Source organism: Phascolarctos cinereus, unplaced genomic scaffold, assembly GCF_003287225.1.
Source record: "Phascolarctos cinereus isolate Bilbo 61053 unplaced genomic scaffold, phaCin_HiC Scaffold_5;HRSCAF=322, whole genome shotgun sequence".
In the NCBI taxonomy this organism is placed as follows: Eukaryota; Metazoa; Chordata; class Mammalia; order Diprotodontia; family Phascolarctidae; genus Phascolarctos; species Phascolarctos cinereus.
The window spans coordinates 73579649-73596579 of NW_027555958.1; the positions used below are offsets into that span (position 1 = coordinate 73579649).

A 16931-nucleotide genomic window follows, 5' to 3' on the forward strand; every position below is an offset into this window, starting at 1 on the left:
GCTCCCACTCTATGCCTCTCTCTCCCCCACCAACAAAGCCTTTTTCTAGAGACTGTCACTTCTCACTTAGATTAGCCATCAACTAAATTGTAAACTAAACTGTTCCAGGTTAAGGAAACTTCCTTTATATCCACGTGATAACTGTCTATGCAAGCTGTAAGTACTTAGTTTTTATTAATTAGGTAATTGTCCTCCAGGCTTCTCTTTGTCCAGACTGTTAACCTGTTTTGACAGCAATAAAAACCATCTTTATCAAGTACCATTTTTGCTAACTCGCTTCCATTTCCAAATCCCTAGAATGATTTTCCATACTTTTCCACATCAAATTAATCCCTTGATCATAGAATCAAGGCCTCTGCCAACTCACTTCCATCTTTAAATGCCTATAATGGCTCCCCATAATCTTCTGAATCAAATCAAATCCAGTGACTATAAAATCAAGATCCTATATTATTTGGCCTCCTCTAACCTACTCTTTAATTGCTATCCTGGGCAAACCTGATATTGCCTTCAGGCAAACCTGTTTTGTCATTCCCAACTAATATTTGCCTTTTTCTTCTATGCTTTTGCAGCATGAGTCAATACACTTGGGTCAATACCTTCCTTTTCTCATCCAATATCATCTCTCCAACCTTCTGAATTATATCTTAAAACTTATCTTTTCCAAGGCATTTCTCTCAAAAAGGTCAGACAGAATGTAGCCATACAATTCTCTCTAATATAATTATATTAATTGTAGGATATCTTTGACTTCAAACTCACTCTTCTATTCAGGCATTCAAATAATACTGAATTTCTAATATACATAAGGTATTGTGCTAAAGCACCATAGGGAATACAAGAGTAAATGTGTCCTGATCCCTGCCCTCAAATAGCTAACAATCTAACAGAGAAGATAGGATATATATGTAAATATAGCTACAAAGCCAGGCAGCATATACTAAGTGACATATGAATGGTTCAAATTAAGTTCTATCAAAGTACACTGGAGGAAGGAATGCTTTCACTTAAATTGACCATAGTACCCTAGATACAGAACTGGAATAGACCTCAAGGGCTATCTAGCCCAACTCTCTCATTTTACAGAAAAGAAAAATGAAACCCAGGGGGATTCCATGATTTGTCCAAGGGGACATGGTATGTTTGTTTCAGAGGCCTAATGGAACTCAGATCTTTTGATTCCACAACTTCTTGGAAGAAGAACAACAACTAGTATTTATATGATGCCTACTGTGTGCCAGTTACTGGGGGATGAGTGTTTTTAGAAATGAGTTTTAATACTAGCAAATTAAAGAGTTGGAATTGGCCAGTAAGAATGTTTCCACGGAGTTCAAAAGGGAGGTCGGGCCTAGAGTTTTCAGAGCCATCCACATAAAGATAATGGCTAGAACTCTAGGAGTGGATGGAATTGCAGAGGAAGAGAGCAAGTAAGTAAAAAAAAAGCCAAAGAGAGTGATGGGGGAGGGGAAGTTTAGCATTTGACCATAAAAGAGTTAACAAAGTCAAGTCATGACCCACTTAAAAAGTGAATTTCATCTTTATGAAACCCTAGTTAGCATTAAAGGCCCTAGAACCAGCATAGGCTTTGGAATCAAGAAGACCTAGTTTAAATCTAGCTTCTGCTACTTAATTGCTGTGAGATCTTGGACAAATTGCATGCCCTTTCTGGGCCCCAGTTTCTAATCTATAAAATTAAGGAAGTGGACTCGATGGACTCTGAGGTCCCTTGCAGCTCTAAATCTACAAGCCTGTGACTCCTTATTTGCTGATAAATTTATAGAAGTTAGCTTCAAAGTGACAAATTGGGGTTCATCCCCTTTGCATTCTATACTCCGTTAATCTCTGATAATTTTTCTCTTCAAATGACACTCCATACCACTGTAGTACTCTGTGCGGTATTAAATGTTATGCATAGATAGGTACCTAATGGTGGATTTAAAGATGTTGCAGCAAGCAGTCCAAGTTCTTTAATTTTCCTGATTATAACTGTTTTGCATAATGTATGAATTCAAACATTATTGCTGTTAAATAATGCATAAATATTCTCCCATGCGAAATATGTCTGTTTCCTCTTCGTGAATTTTGTGGAGTGTATCACCCCATTGTTTTTCTACTTTAAAATGTACTTAGAGATCCACACGCATCAAGACTATGACTGAGGGAAATATCATAGCTGGAAGAAGGATAGTACTCAGAACCGTAAAGGAAGTATGCATTATTAAATGGGCCAGGCTGTCCCCTCTTCAGGGTGCATTACATTCAAAATCTAATGCTCAGCATTTCAAAAATGACAAATTCTTATTTGATCGCCTGATAACTACTGAGGACTTACATGTTTAATAAGACTTTCCTGGTAGGCCTTAGGAGAAAAAAAAATAAAACTATTTTTCTTCTTTAAAAAAAAAAAAAACCTAAAAACTAAACCAAAAAAGGATAGGGACCTAGTCATACATTTGGGGGATGTCCTTGAAAACTAACAAATACTATCTAAATTATTCGAGGCAATTATAATTGAGATGAATTTCTACTTCTGCAATACAGATTTGAATATTCTATTTTAATGTGGTTTCAATGATTCTTATAAGGGCACCATAGCTCTTCTCTTGTTTTTACAAAATATGTGCTTAAGGTAAAATGTGGGTCTTTATTTTGAAGTATACTATCTTGTTTCTCTCTTTCAAATGAATGTCTTGCCCTTTAAATTTTCTTTCTCTTGAAAAGTGATGCAACTTGGCATTTCATTCAATGTGATATCTCTCTGCTTTTGATCCATGGAAAGCCCTTGCCCCTTTTTGCCCGTTCTGCTGTTCGCCAAGGTATACCTGGTGGTGGATCTGGGGCATAAAATTCTTTTGCTAGGACATATCTTCTTCCAGTCAATATGGGTTTCTTTGATGGTATGCCAATCCGAATAGTAGCTTTTCCTTTTCGACCACTTCCCAGAATTATAGTTCTTCTTTTCCGTTTGCTTTTGAAAAAGTCCTTTAAAGAGGAAGAACTTAGCCACTTAAATTCTGATTTATTACTCTTTGCATTAAGGTTAAGTTTATCAATAATTGCCTTCATCAAAGAATGATCAACAAGTGGGTTTTTTCTTATATCCAGAATCACCAGAGTTGCATTGGACCCCAGACTATCTAGTAAAGCTTTGGCACCCCCACTGCTAATTCCGCACAACTGCAGGTCAAGCGCTCTCAGCCATAAATTGTCACAAATGGAGTCTGCAAAAGCATGGGAACCTTGATCCCCTACAAGTGGGTTGGAGTTGAAAGTGACTCGCTTCAAGCCACCCATGACCTCCAGATCAGCATTCTTGCCGCGAAGATTGGCAGTCCAAATTTCCTCATGTCTTTTTACTGCCTGGTATTTTAAGACATTGGACATATGCTTTGCTCCTCTCCAAGTAAGATTACACGCAGTGAAGTTTACAGTTTTCAGGGTTGTTACGCTCCTTATATTTTGACAGAGAACTTCTAAACCTACATCTCCAATTGGACAAAATGCCAGAGAGAGGTGTACCAGGGATGCTGATTTATTCAATCCCTTGGCTAAGAACATTATATCTCGCCCTCTTAAAAGGATTCCCTGAAACTCGAGGTTGGTCAAAGCAGTAGATGTGGTTAAGCAGCCTTTGATAGCTTTACACAACTGGATAGTGACCTCTTTGGTAGTGACGGGAGGGACGTGCCTTCTCGTGTAGGATTTAAGCTTCTCAACCATAGTGTCTTGCAAGGATGGCTGAAAGGTGCTCCTGATTGAGACAGAGGGCAGGGTTTTGTTGGCCCTCAGGGAGCTCAGCAAAGGCACCCAGTCCAGTAAGCGGAGGCGATCCGCATTAAAGCCCAGCATACCCAACTTCAGGCTGGTCCTCACCGCTGGGAGAGGCACCATGCCTTGGAGAGCACAAATGTGCTCATACTGCGAAAGGAAATCTGATGAGCCCTCTTTGCGAGGCTGTGTAGTGTTGGTCATTTCTTGACATCGATCGGAACCCTCCACCCCTGCACAGATGACCAAATCCTAGGCACGTCTATCTCAGTGCACTCAGTCCCACGCTGCTGCCTGGTTTTCTGCCTCAGACAGCTCCAGCTTCGCTGCCCATCTGGCAGCCTCAATGCTCTTCCAGAGGAGGGTTTCTGTTACTGTCAGGGAGGGGCGTGGCCCTGTTCCTGGATTCTGAGGCCCTAGATACTCTTGTCCTCGCCCTCCTTCTATTGGCTGAGAGGATGGAATTCTCAGATGTCCAAGTGTTTTCCTTGCTTGGGACTCCATTTCCTTATTGGTCAATTGACGGGACAGAGGTTATAGGCAGCAAGATATAGTGGATAAAAAAACAGCCCTTGGAGTGAGAAAGATTTGTTCAAATCCTGCTTCTGTCAAGGACCGTCTGTATAACCCTGGGCAAGTCCTTTAACCCGCAGGCAACTCTGTAAATTACAGAGAAGCTGTGGATCTCTTTCAGTGGGCTAAACGGTTGGGCTAGATGAACTCTGAGGGCTTTTCCATCTCTAAATCTATAATTAGGACCCCTGATCTTATAGGATCATAGATTTAAAGTTAGAAGAGACCTGAGAGTCCATCAAATTCAGTCTCCCCATTTGCTAGATAAGGAAACTGAGGCACAGAGTGGCTTTTCCAGGGTCACTCAGCTAGTAGGTGTGTGAGACAGAATTTTAATGCAGATCTTCCCGACTCAAAGTTAACCACTTAGCTGCCTTATTCATTGATATAAGGGAAATCCCAGAAGAAGAAAGCCCTTCTACCAACTCAGGTTGCCACTTACTCTACAATTTATAATCTTAGAGAACTAACTGGCTAGAGCACTGAAAAGTTGTGACTTATCCAAGGTCACCGAGACAAGCATGTGATTGAGACAGGATTTGAATCTAGGCCATCCTAGATGGAAACCAGCCCTCTATACACTACACCAAGTTCCCTCACTTAACTCTATGAAGGAACCTTTTAAATACTGTTTTTTTCTCTGGTATGCTATTAGGATGCTAAAAGGTATTGTTCTACTGAGGTTATTACCGGCATGTCCCCTCACCCACAACACACACACAGTTCCATGCACATGGGAAGAGTAAAAAGGGTACTGGAATTTGGAGTCATACAAACTAGCTTCAAATTTCAGCTCTGCCACTTAAAATGACTTTTTGGGCAAGTCACTTAATTTCTCTGGGCTTCAATTTCTTAACTTGTAAGACAGAACTGGAAAAGATAACCTCCAAGGTCTTCCAGCTTCCAATCTATGATCACATGATTCTTCTAATTTTTAAAAACCAGATCTGTGATGTCATGAGCATAGGTAACTCACAGTGAACTCCTTTGTTAAGGTAATCCATGTCTGCTCTATAATTGAGTCTTAAAGACTTCCCTGGCACATTGAGAGGTTAAGTCCAGGATCTCAAAGTCAGTGCTTGTCAGAAGCAAATTTGAACCCAAGTCTTCTTGACCCAAAGGCCACCTTAGTAACTGATAGCTAGCTGAAGTTCAAGAATTGGTGGGGGTGATGATGATAACTTTGTTTTTTTAAAAGATATAAGAATTAGGGGCAGCTAAGTGGCACAGTGCATAGAGCACCGGCCCTGACAGGAGGAGCTGAGTTCAAATCTGGCCTCAGACCAAACACTTGATACTTACTAGCTGTGTGACCCTGTGGGCAAATCACTTAACCCCAATTACCTAAAAAAAAAAAAACCCGATATAAAAATTTGGAAATCATTGCAGACAGAAGAAAAATTGTCAATAGAGAGGGAAGGAAAAAAATTCGTTCAGGAGCCAAAACAGAATGAGGTCCAGACAGAAGTTTTAGAGAGATGGTGGCACGTAGATAGAATAGCTTAATTATGCACATCTGTCCAGGAAGTCCTTCTGCTGAAAGTCACATAGTTCTTAGTTCTCAAAATCTAGGCCCAGCACCCTACAGAGTCATTAAGAACCTTTCAGCACATCTGCCAGGTCAAAATTATTTTTTATCTTTTTCATTAATTATTTTTAGTTTTCAACATTCACTTCCACAAAATTTTGAGTTCCAAATTTTCTCCCCATCTCTCCCCTACCCCTAACCCAAGATGGCATGCATTCTGAATATACCTTCCCCCAATCTGCCCTCCCTTCTATAATCACTTCCCCTTCTATTTTCCCATAGGGCAAGATAGATTTCTACACCCCTTTGCCTGTACATCTTATTTCCAAGTTGCACATAAAAACAATTTTTAACATTTGTTTTTAAAACTGAGTTCCAAATTCTCTCCCTTCCTCCCTCTCCACCCACCCTCATTGAGAAAGCAAGCAATTCAATATCAATTATACATGTATAGTCATACAAAACACTTCCATAATAGTCATGTTGTGAAAGACTAACTATATTTCCCTCCATCTTATCCCACCCCCTATTTTTTCCATTCTCTCCTTTGACACTGTCCCTCCTCAAAAGTGTTTTCTTCTGATTACCCCTTCCTCCAATCTGTCCTTTCTTCTATCATCCTTCCCTCTCTTATCCCCTTCCTATTTTCCTTTAGGGTAAGATAGATTTCGATACCTAATTGAGTGTGTATGTTATTCCCCTCTTACGCCAAATCGGATGAGAGTAAGATTCATTCATTCCCTCTCACTTCCTCCCTCTTCCCCTCCACTGTAAAAGCTTTCTCTTGCCTCTTTTATGTGAGGTAATTTACCCCATTCTACCTCTCCCTTTCTCCTTCTCCCAGTACAATCCTCTCTCAACCCTTAATTTTATTTTTAGATATCATCCCTTCATATTCAACTCACCCTGTGCCTTCTGTCTCTATATGTATATATTCCCTCCAACTAACCTAATACTAAGAAAGGTCTTATGAGTTACAAATATCATCTTTCCATGTAGGAATGTAGACAATTCAACTTTAATAAGTCCCTTGTGATTTCTCTTTCCTGATAACCTTTTCATTCTTCTCTTGAGTCTTGTATTTGAAAGTCAAATTTTCTATTCAACTCTGGTCTTTTCATCAAGAATTCTTTAAAGTCCTCTATTTCATTTAATATCCATTTTCCCCATGAAGATTATACTCAGTTTTGCTGGGTAGGTGATTCTTGGTTTTAATCCTAGCTCCTTTGACCTCTGGAATATTATAGTGCTAGGCCCTCATCTTTGCTGGCACCGCCCAAATTGAACTGTGTTCCTCTCCCAGTCTGTTGCAACAGACCAGACCTTACCTATCGACCATTCAGGTTGTCTTGGACTGGAAATTTGTTTCACTCTGTCTTTTCGTAGGTTCTGCTGCCCCAGAATTTGTTTAGAGTCATTTTAACAGGCATTTTGAGGGGTTTGAGTGAGAGCTCAAGTAAGTCACTGCTTTTACTCTGCCATGTTGGCTCTGCCCCTCAAAATTATTTTCATAATAATACTAAGATATAACTTGCCTATAAAATATTCCTTCCTTTTTCTAACTACATATTTATGTGAGATCAGATTTTTTTCCATATACTTCAACCAAAATACCCCAACATATCATGATAGATTGTATATAAAAGCAGACACAAGAACCCAGCTGTCTTCTATCAAGCCAAACATGAAAGATATTTGAAAAAATGCAAAACAATATTATTCTTCTTACTACTTCTTTTTCTTGGAAACTACAATATTTTCATTATTTTTCATTAAAATATATTTTAAATAATATATTTTAAAAATTTATCCATTTATAAAATGAGAAATATTGATTGGTACAACGCACATAAACAAATGTTCTTTGGGGCCCTCAATTTTTAAGAGTCCTGATTATTAAGACAATAATTATTAAGAGAATAATTTTTGGTCCTATGACCAAAAATTTTGAGAACTGCTGTTCTAGGTGATACCAGCTTGTTCTTTAGCTACACTTGGTGTTCAGAGATTACAAGTATAGAAAGAAGGGTCTTCTTCCCTCTATTCTTGGGAAAGTGTATTGGCAATACTTTCTTGTACGCAAAGAGCCCAGAATCACAGAATCTTGAAGTTAGAATTGTACTCAGAGGCCATCCAGTCTAAACTATACCTAAAAAGAAATCCTTTCTACACCAATAGGCACTCAACAGTCTTCCTTCTGAAGACTTCCAACAAGAGGAAATCGGCTAGTTCCCCTTTATAGCTCATTTTACTTTTGGACTGCTTTAATTGTTAGGAAGCTTTTCCTCATATGCAGAAGAAATTGGCCTCCCTACTACATGTACCCATTGTGCCTAATTCTGCCCTCAAGGACCAAGCAGACAAAACCCAAATCTTTCTTCTACATGATAGCCTTTCAAAGGCAGCAGCAGCTACAATGTTCCCCTTATTACTTCTCTTCTAGATTCAGGCTAAATAATCCCAGTTCCTTTAACCAATCCTCACACAGCATACAGTCTCTAATACCCAAAACATTCTTCTTGACAATGTCCTTCCCATAATGTGACACTTAAAAGAGAACAGAATGCTCTGGATGTGGTCTGATTTAAACAGTGAGATATTCAAATGCCTTTAAAGAAGAGAGAGAGAGAGAGAGAGAGAGAGAGAGAGAGAGAGAGAGAGAGAGAGAGAGAGAGAGATGAGCCTATATAAAAAGTGCATTTAAAAATCATCCTTACAAGTGCCACAAATGAAAGCTTACAATGAAATACATCTGAACTTCAAACTGTTAATGTGAAAGACGAGAAATATTCTGATGCTGAAATTGAATATATACCTCTACAATCAACAAGGCAAAATGGACTGTGACACTCCATGTCAGTTTCACACATGGGACTCCCAAACTAATATTTGCTAAAGAAATCAATTTTATGTCCAACAAGGCTATTCATTATTTTTTTTTCCACTTTACCACAGATTATATTCAATGGAGCCATCAAAGCAGAAGATATTAACCTCAGCAACTTGCTGATATGACGCTTTTCTGTACCTTTGCTGCATCTGCCACCTGAGAGTTTTCCATGTTGTTATTCCCACTTTCAAGAGAACCAAATTTGAGCATAAATGACTTGAGCTAAATTTGCATCTTTCTCTCTGTCTCTAACAGTGCAGCTTAATTCAGCTCAAGAAATATGTATTGCTTCTCTACATGTAAGGATCTGTTGTTCTTTTTACCTAGCCCCTAGGGAAAGGGGCTTAGAAATAAATCAGGTCACTAAGTGAACTAGTGTGGGAAAAGAACACTCACATTGGAGTCAGAGGACCTGGGTTCAAATCTAACTTCTGACATGTTCATTAACCTCCTTGGCCTTCAGTTTCTTCTAATGTAAAATGGGGTGGGGAGGAGTGATGGAATTAGACTAAATGACTCCTGTGGTCCCTTCCAGCAGTGGGCCTATCCTCTAGATAATAATTTCATTACTTTGATCTCACTTAGGAAGACAGGAGGATGCAAAACTCTTTGTCCAACCAGTAAATGCATTTGAAGGATCAAATGAAGGCAAGAAGGTGTATAAGCTTTTCAGCTTAAGTTTTAATTGTATTATCCAACTACAGTCTTCTCCAGCTGGGAGGGATCATCCTCAGAGATCATCTACTGGCCCAACTCCCTCATTCTGCATTTGAAAAAATGAAAACCCAGAAAGGTTATGACGTGCTTAAAGTCAGATATGTCTGAAGTGGGATTGGAACCCAGATCCTTTCACTCCAGAGATAGTGTTTTTTCCACTGTACTCCCTTATTTTTAGCACTAAAAGCAAAAATAAAAGAAAGACCCCAGGAAAGGGGAAGTAGAAAGCGTTATTCAGAACTAGGACATTTGTTGGGCAAGATGAAGAGAGATACTATGAGAATGAAATTAACCAAGGGCTCTCTGTCTCCATGACTCTAAATGTCTACAGGTTCTAGTTATCTGCTTGGGGGCATCTTTGAAAAAGTGAGTTTTTTCAACTTATGGAAAAGACTATACAGAAGTCATACTGATAATAATAACGAACAGCATTTATATAGCACCTTCTATGTGCCAATCACTGTGCTAAGCATTTTACAAATACTATCTCATTTTATCCTCAAAACAACCCTGGAAGGTAGGTACTATTATTATTATCATTTTACAGTTGAGGAAACTGAGGCAAACAGAGGTTAAATGACTTGCCCAGGGTCACACAGCTAGTAGGTGTCTCTGTCTGGAGTTGAACTCAGGTCTTCCTGACTTCAAGACAGTGCTCTGTCTCCTGCACTCTCTAACTTCCTCTAATAGATAGACCACTGGACCCATTGTCAGGAAGATGTAGTTTCAAATCCTGCCTCAGACACAATGACTGTGTGACCTTCGGCAAGTCACCTAACCTCTCTTCCTACCTCACTTTTCCAGCAAAACTGCTCTTTCCAAAGTTATTAATGATCTGTTGTTAGCTGCCAAATCCAGTGACCTTCTTCTCAATTCTCATTCTCTTTGACCTCTCTGCAGCCTTTGATACTGTTGATCACTCCTCCTTGATATTCTCCTCTCTCTAGGTTTTCAGGACACCATTCTCTCCTGGTTCTCCTCCTACCTACTTGACTGCTCTTTCTCAGTCTCCTTTGCTGTATCCTCCTCCAAATCATACCCTCTGACCAGAAGTGTCCCTCAGACTTCTAGCCTGTGCCCTCTTCTGTTCTCCCTCTATACTACTTCACTTGGTGATCTCATCAGCTCCCATAGATTTAATTACCATCTATATGCTGATGGTTCTCAAATCTACCAATCCTGCCCCCAAATCTCTTCTGACCTCTGATGTCTCATCTCACAACTTCCTTTGAAACATGTTAAGTTGATGTCCGGTAGACATCTTAAATTCATCATGCCCAAGACTGGACTCATTAGCTTTTCCCCTAAGCTCTCCCTTACCTCTTACACTATCCTCCCAGTCCCTCAGGTTCACAACCTAGGTGTCATTCTCAACTTCTCTCTGTCTTTACCCTGCCCCCAAGTCAATCTCTTGTCAAGGTCTGCTGATTTCATCTTTTCAGCATCTCTCAAATACTCCCCCTTCTCTCCTCAGATACTGCCAGCACTCTAGTGAAGTCCCCCATCACCTCATGCCTGGATTCTTGCAATAGCCTGCCAGGGAGTCTGCCTGCCTCAAGTCACTCCCCACTCCAATCCTTCCTCCATTCAGCCACCAAAGTGATTTTTTTTAAAGCACAAGTCTGACCATGTCATGCCCCCTCCCACTTAATAAATTCCAATAGATACCTCTTGCTTCCAGGATCAAATATAAAATCTTTCGCTTGACATTCAAAGTCCTTCATAACCTAACCCCCTCCTACCTTTCCAGCCTTCTTAAACCTGAACATCCAGTAACATTGGCCTCCTTACTGTTCATGAACAGGGCACTCCATCTCTAGGACTCAGGCTTATTCTCTGGCTGTCTCTCATGCTCAGAACACTCTCCCTCCTTAACTCTGCCCTGCAGCTTACCTCGCTTCCTTTAGTCCCAGCTAAAATCCCATCTTCTTCAGGAAGACTTTCCCAATTCCTCTTCATTTTAGTGTCTTCCTTTTCTTAATTATTTCCTATTTACCCTCTATCTAGTTTGTTTGCACATATCTATTTTCTTTTTATCTCCCCCATCAGATTGTGAGTTCCTTGGGGTCAGACTGTCTTTCACCTCTTTTTGTATCCCCAGATCTTAGCTCAGTGCCTGGCACATAGTTCATACTAGATGAATGTTTATTAACTGACTGACTGAAGTACAGTTTCTTGAACTGTAAAATGACAGGATTAGACTCCATGACCTGTAAGGTCCCATCTAACTCGAAGTCTATGATTCTGTGATCATTTTACCTTGGCAACTTAGTTAATATTTCTCCATTTGAAAGCTAAATCAAGAATTTTTAGACAATAGTATTTAGAATCTGGAAGCATCCTTAGACAGCATACATTTCAAGGGCTTATAACTATTTTAGTGTCATGGGACCCTGTGGCAGTCTAGTGAATCCTTTGCTTCCCTTCTTGGAGTAATATTTTAAATACAAACCAACCTCACAGACCCTAAGTTAAGAACCCCTGAACTCCAATACTTCATAGTGCAAGCGAGGAAATGAGGCCCAGAGTAGGGAAGCGACTTGTTTAGCTATACGCCTTCTTCAACTGTATCAGCTACTTCAACGTTTCAACAAGTCAGTGTGGATATTATCTTTAATGATGCAGATTTCAACCTCTCTGTGTTTTAAGTGACAGTCTTCCTGAGTGCTCTTAACTGCACCCCCCCAAAGTGTCTACTTGGTGGCCACCTCTCTGGTGATATGGCCCTCCACACTTAGCTGGGCTGGTTCTCACTTCCCTAACTCCACGACGCTGCTCATGTTACCCACCCCCTTGCTTAGAACACTCTCCCCAACATCATCCGTGCCTTTTGAAAGCTAGTCAGGGGGAAGTTAATATTTTATTTCCTCCAAGATGCCTTTGCTGATACGGTACTTGAACCTTTCCAGCTTGGTAGGTCATTCAGAAGCTTTCTCTCCCCTGGCAGAGTCTTCAGGATGCCAAGGTCAGCTTACAGAGATAATCAAACATTAGAGTAGGACATTATCAAAAGGTAGCTACTCTATTAATAAACGTTTTGAAAGAACATACCATTTTATAGCACTTTTCAAAGTGTTTTATAGGCCTATTTTATTTTCTCTGTAGCACATGAAAACTGGGTGCCAGAGTGTATAGAGCATGGTTTTGGAGCCCCAGGACCTGGGTTTAAATACCAGCTCTGCCACTTTCTACCTGTGTTTTTGTGAATCACTTAATCACTTTATCTGCAAAATAAGCAAATTGGACTAGGTGACTTCAAAGATCTATCCTAGCATTAAATCTATTATCTTATAAATTCAAATGGATAAAACTCACACAGGGAGATCATGTAAATACCAGAAATTTTAGATTTTTTTGCTCCTCCTGAGGGAGGCCTAAATTGATCTTTATGAACCCCCCACATTTTTTCACCTCAAGGACTTTTCAGAGGAGATCTGAGTCACATTTTTTATTTTGGTGAGGCGATTCAATGGGTTAAGTGACTTGCCCAGAGTCACACAGCTAGAAAGCATTATGTGTCTGAGGCCAGATTTGAACTCGGGTCCTCCTGACTCTAGGTCTGGTGCTCTATCCACTGTGCCACCTAGCTGCCCCTGAGTCACACTTTTGAAACATGTTTTGGGTTCTAAAATCCATCAAAGTAATTGTATTGTTGTTCAGTCATTTCTAACTCTTTGTGACCCCATCTTGGCAAAGATACTGGAGTGGTTTGCCATTTTCTTCTCCAACTCATTTTACATATAAGGAAACTGGGTTAAGTGACTTGCCCAGGGTCACACAGCGAAGTGTCTGAGGCCAGATGTGAACTCATGAAGATATATCTTCCTGATTCCAAGCGCAGTGCTCTATCCATTGCACCACCTAGCTGCCCTAGGATAAAAGCACTAGAAAGCTGCCAATTCAATGGTATCCATCATTGCGGATCCATTCTGTAATATCTAGAGGTTTGGACTTTAGGAGCACAGGTGTTTAATGTTTTCCCCAATCACCTACACTGACAAAGTGTCACTGATTTATGATCTTTTTTTTTGTGGAGCAGGGGAAGAAAAGAAATGACATTCCCTACTTCCTTCTACCTACGTACATCTACCCACCTCACTAGCCCCCTCACTAGCTCCTAATCATTTAGGAGGTTTTCCTAAGGCTGAGACTAAGGAGAGTTGAATCAGAAAATGTATTAGCTAATTGCCCAAGCCTATTACAAAAATTCCCCTAATCACCCTGTGGTGTCAATAAAAGAAGGCTGTCAGGAGAAGAGTGGCATTCCACCAGCGACAGCCAGCATCAGTGTTTGGAGTTCTCCCTCCCTTCCCTTCCGAGGGTCCCTTTTTTTGATTGCTGCCTTTAATACTGATAAGAAGTGACAGCACTTGGGTAAAACAATCACAACTTGAGCTGAAGAGCTTATAAACCTTCTGACACTTCAATAAACCAAAAGCCAATATGAAACTCACAACAGCCCCATGTTTGCCCCTGGTCCAGCCCCACACAACAGACACTACATCCGTGGGCAGGACTTTGAGTTATCTCCTCAATACAATATTTTGTTAATTCTCATTCTCCCATCTCTTTTAAATAAGAAATAAATGCTAAATTCTACCAAGAGAAATAAAATCTTTTATAATCTTTTAGACAGTTGTTGCTATCCCTCAGGAGAGCTTTATGCCTGCTGCTAAACGTCTACAAATCAATATTTAATATTTTGAAACATGAAGTCTTAATTATCCATCTCCCCTTTAAGCATGGAACCCACATTGAGTGAAAAGAAAACCATTTGTTGGCTGATGGATTGACTGCTGCTGATTAACACATTTTTGGTCTGCAGGCCAGATTACAGGGCTTCATTAGAACTCCACACTATACCTTTTATACCTCAGTTTATAAACGAATACAGCACAGCATTTTAACTCACCAGGGATAGCTTTCGTTTCCACTCTCTGGACAAACATGGGGGGAAATTTTTTCAGATTTTCTTTAAGATATACTTATTGCCTGATGCCTGGGGAGTAATCTTCACTTATCAGCCTAGGACTAACAATTTCCAAACCACTTGTATTCAACACCTTGAAGCATATTGAAATGTCCCAACAAGCCCATGTCCAGCTTAGCCCCAGGACTTCACAGATTCCATGCCTTGATCATTAGGCAGAACCAGTTACTGGCTATTTTGCCTTGCTATCCTTCCAAAAACAAAGGCTGTCTTGAGCCCAAAAGCCAGCAGTATAGAATCTACTCAACAGTGGTATCAAGGGTATTTCCAACATGACTGACTTCTAGCCCCAAGATTCCACCAACACATTCCTGGACCATTAGGGAGGACCAGGGGCAGACATTTAGTTTACCGCTGCCTGTATACCACTCTCCTCCTCCCCACCTTCCTGTCCCTCTCAGACCACCATTTCAAGAAAGTACTGGCCATGCTCCACTTTATTCTCTCTCTCAAGCCTCTCTGTCTGGCCTCAGGAAAACTATCCACACTTATTTCCTACCACTTCTCATAGAGAAACTGATGCAGTGGTATACTTCATTTGCCAAAGTTGGAAGAAACCTCAGAGGAAAGTTCTTGAATAAAAAGTGACTAGAGAAGATCAGGAAAGTTAAAACAGAAAGTTTTCATCATATAAAATGTAAAAGATATAATGTCAGCGCAATTAGGAAGGAAAAAGTGAACTAGAAAAATATTTGCCGCAAATTTCTCAATTGAGGACTTATGTCCAAGATGCATAGTAAATTGATACAAATATTTAAGAAAAAGAGCCTTTCACCTTTAATAAACAAATGGTCAAAGGATATATGCAGGTATTTTTCAAAATACGAAATGCAAGCTATCACTTTCAACAGCCATTAGAGTCATTGAAATGAGCTCTTTGAGAGCAGGGACTCATTTTGCTTTTCTTTTGCCTATACCAGAACTTAGCATAGTGCCTGCATGGCACATAGTAGACATTCAATAAACCCTTGTTGACTGAATAAAATGAAAACCATGTTGTTTTGAGGAACATACTTTGCAAACATTAAAGGAATAAGGATAGGGACTAGATTTGTCATAGCGTTGGTATAGAGAACTCCTGGGAGAAGATGCTCCCTTTATCGATGTAGATCAGCACTTTCTCTGTAATCTGGAATATTGCCTAGAGCACTGAGAGTTTAAGCAACTTGTCCAGGGTGACACAGTCAGTATGTGTCAGATATTTCTGAGTTCAAGGCCAGCTATCTATCCAAAACACCACGCTGAAAATGAATTATTATTGTGGATAGGACCAATGTCTTATAGGGTTAGATTTATTTAAGAATGTTTAATGTGTAGTTTCCTGTGTCTTTTGGTTTTTATTAAAAATAAAAAACAACAGGCCACTGAGTTTTAGAAGAGATTTGTCTTTTAGGCTTTTCCTCTTTGGCTTGATATATCGATATGTGTCTATGACATGATAGGAACCCTATTACCTGGGTACGTAGTAATATTCATTAAGTTTTTATTGATTTATTTTTATTGATTTGTTGTTCTCAGTGCAGCGCCTGGCATATAGTAAGTGCTTAATAAATTCTAGTTGACTAACTGATTGATTATAGCTCACTCAAGACTTTTACATCTTGACCAGCCCAGATCTCTGTAGTCTGCATCTTGCCTTGACTCCATATGTTTTTCAGCTTCCTTTTATATATTATCCTCTTCCATCAGATTATAAGCCCCTTTGAAGGCAGGCACTGTTTTCTTTTTTGCTTATATTTGTATTCTAAGGACTTTGCACACATAGCACTAAATAAATGTTTTACATATTTATATATCTATACCAGAGTGTACTTGCAAACAGAACTGACACATAAAAATGTATCTACCTTTTTTTCCCCCTCCTTGGGGGGTGTGTGTGTGTGTGTGTGTGTGTGTGATCCTATATTTACATTTGCTATTACTACTTATTTGTACCGAATGTTTGATTCTTCCAGCCTATCTCCCCCTCCGCTTTCTTTTGAAGTGGTCACCAACCTGAATGAGTAACATCTTTCATTTCCTTGGCAATGTCCCGTCATATCATAGACACACATTGCTATATTGAGCCAGAGAGGAAGAAACTATAAGAGATAAATTCCTTCTAAAATACAGTGTTTTTAATCATAGCCAACAAACAGAAAACTCTCCACCCTAGGCATTCTTAAGTGTTCATTGCCATTATGGGCTTTTGTTTTGTTTTGTTTTGTTTAACAATAAAGGTGTTTTGTGAGGCTCTCTTGCCCTTTGGGCTTCCTATACCGAATCAGGGTCACAAAAATCATTGGATCTATCCCTCTGCTGTGAGATTACATTACAAATAATGCAGACACATAAAAGGCTGTCCAATTTAGAAAAGTCTCAAGGGGAGTCATTTCCACAACTTCCTCTAGTAATACTGTTCTGCATGTTTCACAAAGCTGTCTATAAAGCAACTGTGTGCTGGGTTTTTTTTTCCTTTTTACATG

General features: G+C 39.7%; 1 pseudogene; it reads right to left on the reverse strand.

Annotated features, from left to right (window-relative positions):
• Positions 1-2200: 2200 nt before the first annotated feature.
• LOC110217269 (centrosomal protein of 78 kDa pseudogene) lies at positions 2201-4166 on the reverse strand (annotated as a pseudogene).
• Positions 4167-16931: the final 12765 nt, after the last annotated feature.